Source organism: Schistocerca nitens, chromosome 11, assembly GCF_023898315.1.
Source record: "Schistocerca nitens isolate TAMUIC-IGC-003100 chromosome 11, iqSchNite1.1, whole genome shotgun sequence".
Classification (NCBI taxonomy): domain Eukaryota; kingdom Metazoa; phylum Arthropoda; class Insecta; order Orthoptera; family Acrididae; genus Schistocerca; species Schistocerca nitens.
In genome coordinates this window covers 157,476,520-157,491,156 of record NC_064624.1, presented here as the reverse complement: position 1 = coordinate 157,491,156, position 14,637 = coordinate 157,476,520, and the positions used below count along the sequence as shown (strand labels likewise).

Genomic DNA, 14,637 nt, shown 5'->3' with positions numbered 1-14,637 from the left:
AACAGCATACGAATCCCGTGGCGGAAGTACTGGACGCCTTTTGTGGGGATCCATGAATCGATTCAATTTTGCGATATCATTGATTGCTGCGCAGACACTAACTCCACGTATGTGTACTCCATAATTACTTTACCATGCATACATTTGGGTTTACACTCGTCTGGTATGAGACGTTCCCCGGGGGGGCGGGGAGGGGGGGAGGGGGGGTGTAGAGGGCATATAAAATAAATAACACAAGCACATCAAAGCCCCGCGTTCTGGCCCTAGTCAATCAGGACCGATCGACCGCCATGTCGCCCTTTGCCATTGGCGTCGTTGGATGTTGTACAGAGAGGCGTGGGGTCGTCACACCGCTATCTTTGCCGTTGTCGCGTTGCTGGCTTTCTTGACGTTGGAGCTGCTACTGCGTACTCAATCGGCCTCAAAAGGCTGAGTGCACTACAGTCCAGTCCTCCCACCAAGGAAGTGCTAGTTAGCCAGACTGTTTGCCACTGATCGAAAAAGTTGGTAGTCAGAGAGAGCAACGTGTGAATACGGCGGGAGTGTTAGGACTTCTCACTTCAACGTTTCCATGTATATTTTGATGGGTTTTGTGACATGGGGTCGCCGACCGGAGTGGCCGAGCGGTTCTAGGCGCTTCAGTCTGGAACCGCGTGACCGCTACGGTCGCTGGTTCGAATCCTGCCTTGGGCATGGATGTGTGTGATGTCCTTAGGTTAGTTAGGTTGAAGTAGTTCTAAGTTCTAGGGGACTGATGACCTCAGATGTTAAGTCCCATAGTGCTCAGAGCCATTTGAACCATTTTTGACATGGGGTCGAGCACTGACCTGCTGCAAAATTACCTTTACGTGTCTGTCGCTGTATTGTGGCCGTTTGTGTTTCAGTGCTGGGCTCGAATGCATCAATTGCTTTCTATAACGATGTCCTGTGACTGTATTCGCCTGTTTCAGTAGCTACGAAAACGTTCTGTCTTCCACCGCCATGCCGGTCTTCGACATCAAAATCACCGTTCTTGAGGCGTTGAAAACATTCTCTGCACGTTCTTCCACTAACAGTTCCCTCACCATTGGTCTTACCCAGCATTTTGAGAGCCACAGCCGCAGATTTCTTCATGTCAAAGCAGAAAATTAAAACTTCCCGCAAATGGATAGAAATGGGTACGTAGGTTGACGTACTTAATCGAGAATAACCTTACGATTGTAATGGTTCTTTATTTACGTGACCATTACGGCACTCCAACCCCAGTTCTCGATACCAGTAATATCGTACTACTTTTCTGCGAAGTAACAGACACATTTTTGTGACAATATTCGCATTTGGTTTTATTAATGTATAGGTACTCCGATGTATATTACAGTGATATGGTTCTTGTGTGTATTCATTTCTGAGAGACTGTCATAATCTTTGACTTACTTGTAACCGTTTTGACCCGAATGCGCACAGAGCAGTCTTTGTTTCACTTTGCAAAAGTTAAGTTGTTATTTCGTTTTGTAAAGGAACAGTCAAGTCTTGTGTTTGGTTAAAGTGGAAATTAAATATATGAAGAAGGATACAAAACTGTTTTCTTGATGACGTGACAATTAAGAAGAAGTATATGTGAATTTACAAGAAGTTTAATACAAATGTGGATCGTGAAGACCAAGTCAAAAATTATTTCTACCATACCACTGTTCTGATCTGAGATTGTTTGATCATTAAGAATTTCCTGAAAAACGCATTTGTTAGGTCTTCAAATATTGCTAAAATACAGACGTGGACATTCTAGCAGTCAAAGTGGAATCACCCTAGAATCAACAGGATGAGCCATAACAACTTCGACGAAATCTACATGGGAATCCATTGAAGATAAGTGCCAAAATTACTTTGTTACAGTGACTTCATTATTTCCATTCTGACTATACTACCCACAGTCAATAACTTTGTTGTTGCCCGATGAAACGAACATATGCTGCGTGAGCAACATTATTAATCCGATTTATAACCTACTTTGCAAGTGGTGGTATTGTTAGACGATGCAATCACAAATCGATCAATATTTTTATGGCATTATGTTTACAGATGCCTAAGCTTATTGTGTTACACCTATGACCAGCTACCTGAACCCCACTTGCCGCTACTGTCGTGTATTGCATTTGTTGCAATATTTTCGGCAAATCGCCCCACTCGCTCCTCACTGAATATCCACTTTACGCACCTTGTCTTCAGAATTCTCCTGCAGCACAACATTACAAATGCCTGAACTGTTGATAGTCCACGTTTCGCTTCTGTACAAGGTCACACTTAAGACAAATGTTGATGATGATGATGATGCCATACTCCGAGGAGCGTAGGGGAGGCTGAGGGAGACCCGCACCGCCGACTAGGCAAGGTCCTAGGGGACAACACAACACCCAGTCATCTCGAGGCAGGAGCATCGAACCCGGGACCTCGTGCGCGGGAAGCGAGAACGCTACCGCAAGGCCACGAGCTGCAGACCTTAAATACCTTCTGAAAGAAAAACGACCTCACATTTAAATTTATATTCGATGTTGACAAATTTCTCTTTTCCTAAAAAGCAAAGCGCTCCGTCTTCAGGCCATGAGTGGCCTACCGGGACCATCCGACCGCCGTGTCATCCTCAGAGGAGGATGTGGATAGGAGGGGTGTGTGGTCAGCACACCGCTCTCCCGGTCGTTATGATGGTTTTCTGTGACCGGAGACGCTACTATTCGGTCGAGTAGCTCCTCAACTGGCATTACGAGGCTGAGTGCACCCCGAAAAACGGCAACAGCGCATGGCAGCTGGATGGTCACCCGTCCAAGTGCCGGCCACGCCCAACAGCGCTTAACTTCGGTGATCTCACGGGAACCGGGGTATCCTCTGTGGCAAGGCCGTTGCCCTTTTCCTAAAACGTTTTTCTTTTAATCGTCTTTCTGCATTTTACATCCTCACTACTTTGGCCATCATCAATTATTTAGCTGCTGAAGTAGCGAAACTTCTCTTCTACACTGAAGCGCCAAAGAAATTGGTACAGGCATGCGTATTCAAATACAGAGATACGTAAAGAGGCAGAATACGATACTGCGGCCCGCTGCACCTATATAAGACAAGTGTCTAGCGTAGTTGTTACATCGGTTACTGGACCTACAATGGCAGCGCATCAAGATTTAAGTCAGTCTGAAAGTGTTGCTATAGTCGGCGCACGAGCGATAAGCCAAAGAAAATGGTACAGGCATGCGTATTCAAATACAGAGATACGTAAAGAGGCAGAATACGATACTGCGGCTCGCAGCACCTACACTCCTGGAAACTGAAATAAGAACACCGTGAATTCATTGTCCCAGGAAGGGGAAACTTTATTGACACATTCCTGGGGTCAGATACATCACATGATCACACTTACAGAACCACAGGCACATAGACACAGGCAACAGAGCATGCACAATGTCGGCACTAGTACAGTGTACATCCACCTTTCGCAGCAATGCAGGCTGCTATTCTCCCATGGAGACGATCGTAGAGATGCTGGATGTAGTCCTGTGGAACGGCTTGCCATGCCATTTCCACCTGGCGCCTCAGTTGGACCAGCGTTCGTGCTGGACGTGCAGACCGCGTGAGACGACGCTTCATCCAGTCCCAAACATGCTCGATGGGGGACAGATCCGGAGATCTTGCTGGCCAGGGTAGTTGACTTACACCTTCTAGAGCACGTTGGGTGGCACGGGATACATGCGGACGAGCATTGTCCTGTTGGAACAGCAAGTTCCCTTGCCGGTCTAGGAATGGTAGAACGATGGGTTCGATGACGGTTTGGATGTACCGTGCACTATTCAGTGTCCCCTCGACGATCACCAGTGGTGTACGGCCAGTGTAGGAGATCGCTCCCCACACCATGATGCCGGGTGTTGGCCCTGTGTGCCTCGGTCGTATGCAGTCCTGATTGTGGCGCTCACCTGCACGGCGCCAAACACGCATACGACCATCATTGGCACCAAGGCAGAAGCGACTCTCATCGCTGAAGACGACACGTCTCCATTCGTCCCTCCATTCACGCCTGTCGCGACACCACTGGAGGCGGGCTGCACGATGTTGGGGCGTGAGCGGAAGACGGCCTAACGGTGAGCGGGACCGTAGCCCAGCTTCATGGAAACGGTTTCGAATGGTCCTCGCCGATACCCCAGGAGCAACAGTGTCCCTAATTTGCTGGGAAGTGGCGGTGCGGTCCCCTACGGCACTGCGTAGGATCCTACGGTCTTGGTGTGCATCCGTGCGTCGCTGCGGTCCGGTCCCAGATCGACGGGCACGTGCACCTTCCGCCGACCACTGGCGACAACATCGATGTACTGTGGAGACCTCACGCCCCACGTGTTGAGCAATTCGGCGGTACGTCCACCCGGCCTCCCGCATGCCCACTATACGCCCTCGCTCAAAGTCCGTCAACTGCACATACGGTTCACGTCCACGCTGTCGAGGCATGCTACCAGTGTTAAAGACTGCGATGGAGCTCCGTATGCCACGGCAAACTGGCTGACACTGACGGCGGCGGTGCACAAATGCTGCGCAGCTAGCGCCATTCGACGGCCAACACCGCGGGTCCTGGTGTGTCCGCTGTGCCGTGCGTGTGATCATTGCTTGTACAGCCCTCTCGCAGTGTCCGGAGCAAGTATGGTGGGTCTGACACACCGGTGTCAATGTGTTCTTTTTTCCCGCAGCACCTATATAAGACAAGTGTCTAGCGTAGTTGTTACATCGGTTACTGGACCTACAATGGCAGCGCATCAAGATTTAAGTCAGTCTGAAAGTGTTGTTATAGCCGGCGCACGAGCGATAAGCCAAAGAAAATGGTACAGGCATGCGTATTCAAATACAGAGATACGTAAAGAGGCAGAATACGATACTGCGGCCCGCAGCACCTATATAAGACAAGTGTCTAGCGTAGTTGTTACATCGGTTACTGGACCTACAATGGCAGCGCATCAAGATTTAAGTCAGTCTGAAAGTGTTGTTATAGTCGGCGCACGAGCGATAAGCCAAAGAAAATGGTACAGGCATGCGTATTCAAATACAGAGATACGTAAAGAGGCAGAATACGTTACTGTGGCCCGCAGCACCTATATAAGACAAGTGTCTAGCGTAGTTGTTACATCGGTTACTGGACCTACAATGGCAGCGCATCAAGATTTAAGTCAGTCTGAAAGTGTTGTTATAGTCGGCGCACGAGCGATAAGCCAAAGAAAATGGTACAGGCATGCATATTCAAATACAGAGATACGTAAAGAGGCAGAATACGATACTGCGGCCCGCAGCACCTATATAAGACAAGTGTCTAGCGTAGTTGTTACATCGGTTACTGGACCTACAATGGCAGCGCATCAAGATTTAAGTCAGTCTGAAAGTGTTGTTATAGCCGGCGCACGAGCGATAAGCCAAAGAAAATGGTACAGGCATGCGTATTCAAATACAGAGATACGTAAAGAGGCAGAATACGATACTGCGGCCCGCAGCACCTATATAAGACAAGTGTCTAGCGTAGTTGTTACATCGGTTACTGGACCTACAATGGCAGCGCATCAAGATTTAAGTCAGTCTGAAAGTGTTGTTATAGTCGGCGCACGAGCGATAAGCCAAAGAAAATGGTACAGGCATGCGTATTCAAATACAGAGATACGTAAAGAGGCAGAATACGATACTGCGGCCCGCAGCACCTATATAAGACAAGTGTCTAGCGTAGTTGTTACATCGGTTACTGGACCTACAATGGCAGCGCATCAAGATTTAAGTCAGTCTGAAAGTGTTGTTATAGCCGGCGCACGAGCGATAAGCCAAAGAAAATGGTACAGGCATGCGTATTCAAATACAGAGATACGTAAAGAGGCAGAATACGATACTGCGGCCCGCAGCACCTATATAAGACAAGTGTCTAGCGTAGTTGTTACATCGGTTACTGGACCTACAATGGCAGCGCATCAAGATTTAAGTCAGTCTGAAAGTGTTGTTATAGCCGGCGCACGAGCGATAAGCCAAAGAAAATGGTACAGGCATGCGTATTCAAATACAGAGATACGTAAAGAGGCAGAATACGTTACTGTGGCCCGCAGCACCTATATAAGACAAGTGTCTAGCGTAGTTGTTACATCGGTTACTGGACCTACAATGGCAGCGCATCAAGATTTAAGTCAGTCTGAAAGTGTTGTTATAGTCGGCGCACGAGCGATAAGCCAAAGAGAATGGTACAGGCATGCGTATTCAAATACAGAGATACGTAAAGAGGCAGAATACGATACTGCGGCCCGCAGCACCTATATAAGACAAGTGTCTAGCGTAGTTGTTACATCGGTTACTGGACCTACAATGGCAGCGCATCAAGATTTAAGTCAGTCTGAAAGTGTTGTTATAGTCGGCGCACGAGCGATAAGCCAAAGAAAATGGTACAGGCATGCGTATTCAAATACAGAGATACGTAAAGAGGAAGAATACGATACTGCGGCCCGCAGCACCTATATAAGACAAGTGTCTAGCGTAGTTGTTACATCGGTTACTGGACCTACAATGGCAGCGCATCAAGATTTAAGTCAGTCTGAAAGTGTTGTTATAGTCGGCGCACGAGCGATAAGCCAAAGAAAATGGTACAGGCATGCGTATTCAAATACAGAGATACGTAAAGAGGCAGAATACGATACTGCGGCCCGCAGCACCTATATAAGACAAGTGTCTAGCGTAGTTGTTACATCGGTTACTGGACCTACAATGGCAGCGCATCAAGATTTAAGTCAGTCTGAAAGTGTTGTTATAGTCGGCGCACGAGTGATAAGCCAAAGAAAATAGTACAGGCATGCGTATTCAAATACAGAGATACGTAAAGAGGCAGAATACGATACTGCGGCCCGCAGCACCTATATAAGACAAGTGTCTAGCGTAGTTGTTACATCGGTTACTGGACCTACAATGGCAGCGCATCAAGATTTAAGTCAGTCTGAAAGTGTTGTTATAGCCGGCGCACGAGCGATAAGCCAAAGAAAATGGTACAGGCATGCGTATTCAAATACAGAGATACGTAAAGAGGCAGAATACGATACTGCGGCCCGCAGCACCTATATAAGACAAGTGTCTAGCGTAGTTGTTACATCGGTTACTGGACCTACAATGGCAGCGCATCAAGATTTAAGTCAGTCTGAAAGTGTTGTTATAGTCGGCGCACGAGCGATAAGCCAAAGAAAATGGTACAGGCATGCGTATTCAAATACAGAGATACGTAAAGAGGCAGAATACGTTACTGTGGCCCGCAGCACCTATATAAGACAAGTGTCTAGCGTAGTTGTTACATCGGTTACTAGACCTACAATGGCAGCGCATCAAGATTTAAGTCAGTCTGAAAGTGTTGTTATAGTCGGCGCACGAGCGATAAGCCAAAGAAAATGGTACAGGCATGCGTATTCAAATACAGAGATACGTAAAGAGGCAGAATACGATACTGCCGCCCGCAGCACCTATATAAGACAAGTGTCTAGCGTAGTTGTTACATCGGTTACTGGACCTACAATGGCAGCGCATCAAGATTTAAGTCAGTCTGAATGTGTTGTTATAGTCGGCGCACGAGCGATAAGCCAAAGAAAATGGTGCAGGCATGCGTATTCAAATACAGAGATACGTAAAGAGGCAGAATACGATACTGCGGCCCGCAGCACCTATATAAGACAAGTGTCTAGCGTAGTTGTTACATCGGTTACTGGACCTACAATGGCAGCGCATCAAGATTTAAGTCAGTCTGAAAGTGTTGTTATAGTCGGCGCACGAGCGATAAGCCAAAGAAAATGGTACAGGCATGCGTATTCAAATACAGAGATACGTAAAGAGGCAGAATACGTTACTGTGGCCCGCAGCACCTATATAAGACAAGTGTCTAGCGTAGTTGTTACATCGGTTACTGGACCTACAATGGCAGCGCATCAAGATATAAGTCAGTCTGAAAGTGTTGTTATAGTCGGCGCACGAGCGATAAGCCAAAGAAAATGGTACAGGCATGCGTATTCAAATACAGAGATACGTAAAGAGGCAGAATACGATACTGCGGCCCGCAGCACCTATATAAGACAAGTGTCTAGCGTAGTTGTTACATCGGTTACTGGACCTACAATGGCAGCGCATCAAGATTTAAGTCAGTCTGAAAGTGTTGTTATAGCCGGCGCACGAGCGATAAGCCAAAGAAAATGGTACAGGCATGCGTATTCAAATACAGAGATACGTAAAGAGGCAGAATACGATACTGCGGCCCGCAGCACCTATATAAGACAAGTGTCTAGCGTAGTTGTTACATCGGTTACTGGACCTACAATGGCAGCGCATCAATATTTAAGTCAGTCTGAAAGTGTTGTTATGGTCGGCGCACGAGCGATAAGCCAAAGAAAATGGTACAGGCATGCGTATTCAAATACAGAGATACGTAAAGAGGCAGAATACGATACTGCGGCCCGCAGCACCTATATAAGACAAGTGTCTAGCGTAGTTGTTACATCGGTTACTGGACCTACAATGGCAGCGCATCAAGATTTAAGTCAGTCTGAAAGTGTTGTTATAGCCGGCGCACGAGCGATAAGCCAAAGAAAATGGTACAGGCATGCGTATTCAAATACAGAGATACGTAAAGAGGCAGAATACGATACTGCGGCCCGCAGCACCTATATAAGACAAGTGTCTAGCGTAGTTGTTACATCGGTTACTGGACCTACAATGGCAGCGCATCAAGATTTAAGTCAGTCTGAAAGTGTTGTTATAGTCGGCGCACGAGCGATAAGCCAAAGAAAATGGTACAGGCATGCGTATTCAAATACAGAGATACGTAAAGAGGCAGAATACGTTACTGCGGCCCGCAGCACCTATATTAGACAAGTGTCTAGCGTAGTTGTTACATTGGTTACTAGACCTACAATGGCAGCGCATCAAGATTTAAGTCAGTCTGAAAGTGTTGTTATAGTCGGCGCACGAGCGATAAGCCAAAGAAAATGGTACAGGCATGCGTATTCAAATACGGAGATACGTAAAGAGGCAGAATACGATACTGCGGCCCGCAGCACCTATATAAGACAAGTGTCTAGCGTAGTTGTTACATCGGTTACTGGACCTACAATGGCAGCGCATCAAGATTTAAGTCAGTCTGAATGTGTTGTTATAGTCGGCGCACGAGCGATAAGCCAAAGAAAATGGTGCAGGCATGCGTATTCAAATACAGAGATACGTAAAGAGGCAGAATACGATACTGCGGCCCGCAGCACCTATATAAGACAAGTGTCTAGCGTAGTTGTTACATCGGTTACTGGACCTACAATGGCAGCGCATCAAGATTTAAGTCAGTCTGAATGTGTTGTTATAGTCGGCGCACGAGCGATAGGCCAAAGAAAATGGTACAGGCATGCGTATTCAAATACAGAGATACGTAAAGAGGCAGAATACGATACTGCGGCCCGCAGCACCTATATAAGACAAGTGTCTAGCGTAGTTGTTACATCGGTTACTGGACCTACAATGGCAGCACATCAAGATTTAAGTCAGTCTGAAAGTGTTGTTATAGCCGGCGCACGAGCGATAAGCCAAAGAAAATGGTACAGGCATGCGTATTCAAATACAGAGATACGTAAAGAGGCAGAATACGATACTGCGGCCCGCAGCACCTATATAAGACAAGTGTCTAGCGTAGTTGTTACATCGGTTACTGGACCTACAATGGCAGCGCATCAAGATTTAAGTCAGTCTGAAAGTGTTGTTATAGTCGGCGCACGAGCGATAAGCCAAAGAAAATGGTACAGGCATGCGTATTCAAATACAGAGATACGTAAAGAGGCAGAATACGATACTGCGGCCCGCAGCACCTATATAAGACAAGTGTCTAGCGTAGTTGTTACATCGGTTACTGGACCTACAATGGCAGCGCATCAAGATTTAAGTCAGTCTGAAAGTGTTGTTATAGCCGGCGCACGAGCGATAAGCCAAAGAAAATGGTACAGGCATGCGTATTCAAATACAGAGATACGTAAAGAGGCAGAATACGATACTGCGGCCCGCAGCACCTATATAAGACAAGTGTCTAGCGTAGTTGTTACATCGGATACTGGACCTACAATGGCAGCGCATCAAGATTTAAGTCAGTCTGAAAGTGTTGTTATAGTCGGCGCACGAGCGATAAGCCAAAGAAAATGGTACAGGCATGCGTATTCATATACAGAGATACGTAAAGAGGCAGAATACGTTACTGTGGCCCGCAGCACCTATATAAGACAAGTGTCTAGCGTAGTTGTTACATCGGTTACTGGACCTACAATGGCAGCGCATCAAGATTTAAGTCAGTCTGAAAGTGTTGTTATAGTCGGCGCACGAGCGATAAGCCAAAGAAAATGGTACAGGCATGCGTATTCAAATACAGAGATACGTAAAGAGGCAGAATACGATACTGCGGCCCGCAGCACCTATATAAGACAAGTGTCTAGCGTAGTTGTTACATCGGTTACTGGACCTACAATGGCAGCGCATCAAGATTTAAGTCAGTCTGAAAGTGTTGTTATAGCCGGCGCACGAGCGATAAGCCAAAGAAAATGGTACAGGCATGCGTATTCAAATACAGAGATACGTAAAGAGGCAGAATACGATACTGCGGCCCGCAGCACCTATATAAGACAAGTGTCTAGCGTAGTTGTTACATCGGTTACTGGACCTACAATGGCAGCGCATCAAGATTTAAGTCAGTCTGAAAGTGTTGTTATAGCCGGCGCACGAGCGATAAGCCAAAGAAAATGGTACAGGCATGCGTATTCAAATACAGAGATACGTAAAGAGGCAGAATACGATACTGCGGCCCGCAGCACCTATATAAGACAAGTGTCTAGCGTAGTTGTTACATCGGTTACTGGACCTACAATGGCAGCGCATCAAGATTTAAGTCAGTCTGAAAGTGTTGTTATAGTCGGCGCACGAGCGATAAGCCAAAGAAAATGGTACAGGCATGCGTATTCAAATACAGAGATACGTAAAGAGGCAGAATACGATACTGCGGCCCGCAGCACCTATATAAGACAAATGTCTAGCGTAGTTGTTACATCGGTTACTGGACCTACAATGGCAGCGCATCAAGATTTAAGTCAGTCTGAAAGTGTTGTTATAGCCGGCGCACGAGCGATAAGCCAAAGAAAATGGTACAGGCATGCGTATTCAAATACAGAGATACGTAAAGAGGCAGAATACGATACTGCGGCCCGCAGCACCTATATAAGACAAGTGTCTAGCGTAGTTGTTACATCGGTTACTGGACCTACAATGGCAGCGCATCAAGATTTAAGTCAGTCTGAAAGTGTTGTTATAGTCGGCGCACGAGCGATAAGCCAAAGAAAATGGTACAGGCATGTGTATTCAAATACAGAGATACGTAAAGAGGCAGAATACGTTACTGTGGCCCGCAGCACCTATATAAGACAAGTGTCTAGCGTAGTTGTTACATCGGTTACTAGACCTACAATGGCAGTGCATCAAGATTTAAGTCAGTCTGAAAGTGTTGTTATAGTCGGCGCACGAGCGATAAGCCAAAGAAAATGGTACAGGCATGCGTATTCAAATACAGAGATACGTAAAGAGGCAGAATACGATACTGCGGCCCGCAGCACCTATATAAGACAAGTGTCTAGCGTAGTTGTTACATCGGTTACTGGACCTACAATGGCAGCGCATCAAGATTTAAGTCAGTCTGAATGTGTTGTTATAGTCGGCGCACGAGCGATAAGCCAAAGAAAATGGTGCAGGCATGCGTATTCAAATACAGAGATACGTAAAGAGGCAGAATACGATACTGCGGCCCGCAGCACCTATATAAGACAAGTGTCTAGCGTAGTTGTTACATCGGTTACTGGACCTACAATGGCAGCGCATCAAGATTTAAGTCAGTCTGAATGTGTTGTTATAGTCGGCGCACGAGCGATAAGCCAAAGAAAATGGTACAGGCATGCGTATTCAAATACAGAGATACGTAAAGAGGCAGAATACGATACTGCGGCCTGCAGCACCTATATAAGACAAGTGTCTAGCGTAGTTGTTACATCGGTTACTGGACCTACAATGGCAGCGCATCAAGATTTAAGTCAGTCTGAAAGTGTTGTTATAGTCGGCGCACGAGCGATAAGCCAAAGAAAATGGTACAGGCATGCGTATTCAAATACGGAGATACGTAAAGAGGCAGAATACGATACTGCGGCCCGCAGCACCTATATAAGACAAGTGTCTAGCGTAGTTGTTACATCGGTTACTGGACCTACAATGGCAGCGCATCAAGATTTAAGTCAGTCTGAAAGTGTTGTTATAGTCGGCACACGAGCGATAAGCCAAAGAAAATGGTACAGGCATGCGTATTCAAATACAGAGATACGTAAAGAGGCAGAATACGATACTGCGGCCCGCAGCACCTATATAAGACAAGTGTCTAGCGTAGTTGTTACATCGGTTACTGGACCTACAATGGCAGCGCATCAAGATTTAAGTCAGTCTGAAAGTGTTGTTATAGTCGGCGCACGAGCGATAAGCCAAAGAAAATGGTACAGGCATGCGTATTCAAATACAGAGATACGTAAAGAGGAAGAATACGATACTGCGGCCCGCAGCACCTATATAAGACAAGTGTCTAGCGTAGTTGTTACATCGGTTACTGGACCTACAATGGCAGCGCATCAAGATTTAAGTCAGTCTGAAAGTGTTGTTATAGTCGGCGCACGAGCGATAAGCCAAAGCAAATGGTACAGGCATGCGTATTCAAATACAGAGATACGTAAAGAGGCAGAATACGATACTGCGGCCTGCAGCACCTATATAAGACAAGTGTCTAGCGTAGTTGTTACATCGGTTACTGGACCTACAATGGCAGCGCATCAAGATTTAAGTCAGTCTGAAAGTGTTGTTATAGTCGGCGCACGAGCGATAAGCCAAAGAAAATGGTACAGGCATGCGTATTCAAATACAGAGATACGTAAAGAGGAAGAATACGATACTGCGGCCCGCAGCACCTATATAAGACAAGTGTCTAGCGTAGTTGTTACATCGGTTACTGGACCTACAATGGCAGCGCATCAAGATTTAAGTCAGTCTGAAAGTGTTGTTATAGTTGACGCACGAGCGATAAGCCAAAGAAAATGGTACAGGCATGCGTATTCAAATACAGAGGTACGTAAAGAGGCAGAATACGATACTGCGGCCCGCAGCACCTATATAAGACAAGTGTCTAGCGTAGTTGTTACATCGGTTACTGGACCTACAATGGCAGCGCATCAAGATTTAAGTCAGTCTGAAAGTGTTGTTATAGTCGGCGCACGAGCGATAAGCCTAAGAAAATGGTACAGGCATGCGTATTCAAATACAGAGATACGTAAAGAGGCAGAATACGATACTGCGGCCCGCAGCACCTATATAAGACAAGTGTCTAGCGTAGTTGTTACATCGGTTACTGGACCTACAATGGCAGCGCATCAAGATTTAAGTCAGTCTGAAAGTGTTGTTATAGTCGGCGCACGAGCGATAAGCCAAAGAAAATGGTACAGGCATGCGTATTCAAATACAGAGATACGTAAAGAGGCAGAATACGATACTGCGGCCCGCAGCACCTATATAAGACAAGTGTCTAGCGTAGTTGTTACATCGGTTACTGGACCTACAATGGCAGCGCATCAAGATTTAAGTCAGTCTGAAAGTGTTGTTATAGCCGGCGCACGAGCGATAAGCCAAAGAAAATGGTACAGGCATGCGTATTCAAATACAGAGATACGTAAAGAGGCAGAATACGATACTGCGGCCCGCAGCACCTATATAAGACAAGTGTCTAGCGTAGTTGTTACATCGGTTACTGGACCTACAATGGCAGCGCATCAAGATTTAAGTCAGTCTGAAAGTGTTGTTATAGTCGGCGCACGAGCGATAAGCCAAAGAAAATGGTACAGGCATGCGTATTCAAATACAGAGATACGTAAAGAGGCAGAATACGTTACTGTGGCCCGCAGCACCTATATAAGACAAGTGTCTAGCGTAGTTGTTACATCGGTTACTGGACCTACAATGGCAGCGCATCAAGATTTAAGTCAGTCTGAAAGTGTTGTTATAGTCGGCGCACGAGCGATAAGCCAAAGAAAATGGTACAGGCATGCGTATTCAAATACAGAGATACGTAAAGAGGCAGAATACGATACTGCGGCCCGCAGCACCTATATAAGACAAGTGTCTAGCGTAGTTGTTACATCGGTTACTGGACCTACAATGGCAGCGCATCAAGATTTAAGTCAGTCTGAAAGTGTTGTTATAGCCGGCGCACGAGCGATAAGCCAAAGAAAATGGTACAGGCATGCGTATTCAAATACAGAGATACGTAAAGAGGCAGAATACGTTACTGTGGCCCGCAGCACCTATATAAGACAAGTGTCTAGCGTAGTTGTTACATCGGTTACTGGACCTACAATGGCAGCGCATCAAGATTTAAGTCAGTCTGAAAGTGTTGTTATAGTCGGCGCACGAGCGATAAGCCAAAGAAAATGGTACAGGCATGCGTATTCAAATACAGAGATACGTAAAGAGGCAGAATACGTTACTGTGGCCCGCAGCACCTATATAAGACAAGTGTCTAGCGTAGTTGTTACATCGGTTACT

The 14,637-nt window shown here is 46.3% G+C and overlaps 1 protein-coding gene across 1 annotated transcript in view; it reads left to right on the top strand.

Moving 5' to 3' along the window:
* Positions 1 to 14,637, top strand: part of LOC126213103 (guanine nucleotide-binding protein subunit beta-2) — a 278,038-nt gene that overhangs the window by 67,027 nt on the left and 196,374 nt on the right. The window lies entirely within an intron of this gene.